The sequence below is a fragment of the Triticum aestivum genome, chromosome 7B (genome assembly GCF_018294505.1).
Source record: "Triticum aestivum cultivar Chinese Spring chromosome 7B, IWGSC CS RefSeq v2.1, whole genome shotgun sequence".
Lineage (NCBI taxonomy): Eukaryota > Viridiplantae > Streptophyta > Magnoliopsida > Poales > Poaceae > Triticum > Triticum aestivum.
Window position 1 is genome coordinate 727,221,543 of NC_057813.1, and position 3,233 is coordinate 727,224,775.

The following is a 3,233-nucleotide window of genomic DNA, read 5'->3' on the forward strand; positions in this document are numbered from 1 at the left end:
TTGTTTAACTACTAGGGGAGTTGTTTTACAGTGCCCTAAAATTAGTATGAGTCGTTTATTCCTTCGAATCTAATTCCCAGTTTTAGTTTATACTCCAACATGACTGTCACAAACTATCACTGTTAGAAATTGGGGAATACCCCAATCTTGAGGGTAAAATTGTAATCACAAGGGTCGTTTAACGTGTTGATTTTATCAGTTACATATCCCTAAAAAAACTAATCCCAATTACCAAAAATATGACATAATCCTGAATTAAAGGAGCTGCCTCAATTATGTGATGAACGTCAAGCGGTGGGTAAGGTTCACCAGAGTGGGGCCTCGCAGAAAGGTGAGCACCGAGAGAGGCAACATTAAATGGCCGATGAACAACCTCAATGAAACTCTATGTACTTCTTGGATTGAACGTTAGGTGATGTTGCACCTCATTTGCTTGTCATTCCACAAAACGATATGTGTCATCTGTTTAATCAATAAAAAAAGGCAATTCCTCGATCATGCAGCTTATTTGTCTCCCTCTGTATCAGGTAATAAACATCGTTTGTTCTTATAAGCCATCACTTCCATAACACCAACTAAAAAAATTATGATGCAATGTGTAAATTCCAATGTTTTAAATAGCGGGTTATGGAAAATAGCGACGGTCCTCCAAAATCCTATAGCGGGCTATTTGTGAAGGCGACCATTTAGCGGCACCCTGCTGAAAAGGCTATAACGGGCTATAGCGGAGATACGTTGTTTAGGATTGCTATCGGCTAGGCTATTTCAGGTGCCATCAAGTCACCGGAGATAAGGGGGCGTTCATGCACCCCAAAAATTGGCATGTGGGAACACTTTGATCCAACAAGCTTAAGAATGTTCAACCGTGTCTACCAACTTGATATGCTCATATCACGCCCCAATCGTACAACTAGTTAAATTAGCCTAAGTGGCATGTAACGCGGTATTCCGGGCGAGGTGGTAGGGCTTATTAGTCAAAAATATGAATGTGCTTTTAGCATATAAACACCTAAATGAATGTGGCAAACTCTTCCCTCATGGGTTACTCTTGTTTCCTCCCCTCACCATAGGAGGCAAGGGCAAACTCTTCGCTTCAGGCTTCACCGGTGAGCCTATGGGTTCGCCTCCCCTCTGCCTGCCACTCTAGTGGCTGTTGGCGGGGAGGGCAATCCCGGTTCCTCCACTCCGGTAAATAATTTAGGTTAGGATTTTTTTAGTCAAGGAAGGTGCCGTATTCGTGTGTATGGTGGTGCGAAAGAGAGAGAGAGAGAGAGAGTGAGGGAGAGAGAGAGCAGAGATAGTGCTACATCCATGCATGTGTGTGAGTTAAGAGGGAGAGAGAGAGAGCGCATGCCATGCATGCGTCTTTTAACTATATGCCCTACTGGTTTGACATAATAGAAAGGATACCGAAAAGTTGCAATGAAAATACACAAGAAGAGTAGAAGATACATACGCATCTACTGCCTTCGTTCCTAATTATAAGTTCTTTTAAAGATTTCAATATAGACTACATACAGAGAAAATCAGCAAAATGAATGAATCTACACTTTAAAATAGGTCTATATACATTTATATGTAGTTTGTATTGGAATCTCTGAAAAGACTTATATTTAGAAACGAAGGGAGTAATAACATATGAATGCTGGATGATTAACCAGTACGTACGGGCGCCTTTAGAAATGACTTTGCGTCCCAACCCCCATCCGTTAATATCCACAAGATAACTACTCGCTCACTATCACACTTCAAGGCCAGCCTGGTATAGCCAAATGGGAGGGGACGCAGACGTTTGGTTCTCGATGAATATGTACCCGATTCTCTTTTACTAAATTAGTAATTTATAAAAAGTTAAAAAAATCCTAAAACTTTAGGACAACAAACATTATCAAGTGATATATTTGTATAAAAAGACTAGAACAATGCCCGTGCGTTGCAACAAGATATAATTCTTCTTGTACATCGGCTTGTGATTTACCTGTCTATAATAATGCGACTGTGTAAATAAATGATCATCAAATTCTGCCCATGAATTACCTTATATTTTGATCCGAAGTTTGGTAAGTAAATTAAAGTGGAACTCGTTAAGAAGGTAAGTAAATTAAGTTGATTTATTATCATATAAGGAAGTTTGGACGAAGGGGTGGTGGGGAGGAAGGTGAAATGGAAACCTTATATTCTTTTTAAGTAGTAGAGATTTGCCAAGGAATACCTGTAAGGGTATTGTGGACAAAAAAAGTAAATCAACACTATACAAGGTACTATTCACACTTTTTGTACGAATTTATTTATTTTTTGTGTAGAAGTCAACAAGAGCTTTTTTGTCAAATTTTGTTATATAAGTACGAAATCAATTTTGTTAAAAAAAAGCTTTGAAATTTTGTTCACCTTTTTTGTAATTACTATTTTCCCCATATCAACTATATATGCACTCGGGAGTTAATGGGTATTGTCCAATTGGGAGGTACTACCTCCGTCCTGGTTTATTAGTCCCCTTCGTATTTTCTGCCAAATTTTGATCTTAGATTTAACTAAAAAAAATTAATGCATGTAACCAAAAATACTATCATTGAAAACTATGTTTAAATACGAATCCGATGATATAATTTTTGTTGGGATGCAATATAATTTTCATAGTTAAATTTATAGTCAAAATTTGACACAAATAATTAAGGGGACCAATAAACCAGGGCGGGGATAGTAGGTTCCTCCGCGGTGTTACTCTGTCAATGCTGGTGGCAGTGGTAGCTATAGACGGTGGAGTGCTTGTGGAGGCGCCATTGGTATTCCCTTCAGCAGATTGCTAGACGAGGAAGACTATGATGGGTGAAACCCACCAAGCAGCAGCACAGAGTATCAATGTTTAGAGAGAAAGAGTGAGTGGGTAAAGGCCCAGCTATTTACCTTTTTTAGCAGGTGTTACCTGCTAAAAGTATTGCACATCTTTGCTAATAATAAGCCTCCCACCTCACGCTAACTGTCACGCCACATGCCATGTAGGCCAATTTAGCTAGCATGAGGCGATTAGGCTCTCACCCCATGTAAAACATACATAAAATGGAATTTTTCTGGTCTTATAACCTATATTTTTATTTTCTTATACCAAATTTTACGTAGTAAATCAATATAAATGTAACTATTTCTATTCCAAACGTAATTTATTTATGAAGCGATCGTAAGATTACCTCGGATGAAAAATAACTTATTCTGCATACTGGGTGATGAATAGTATT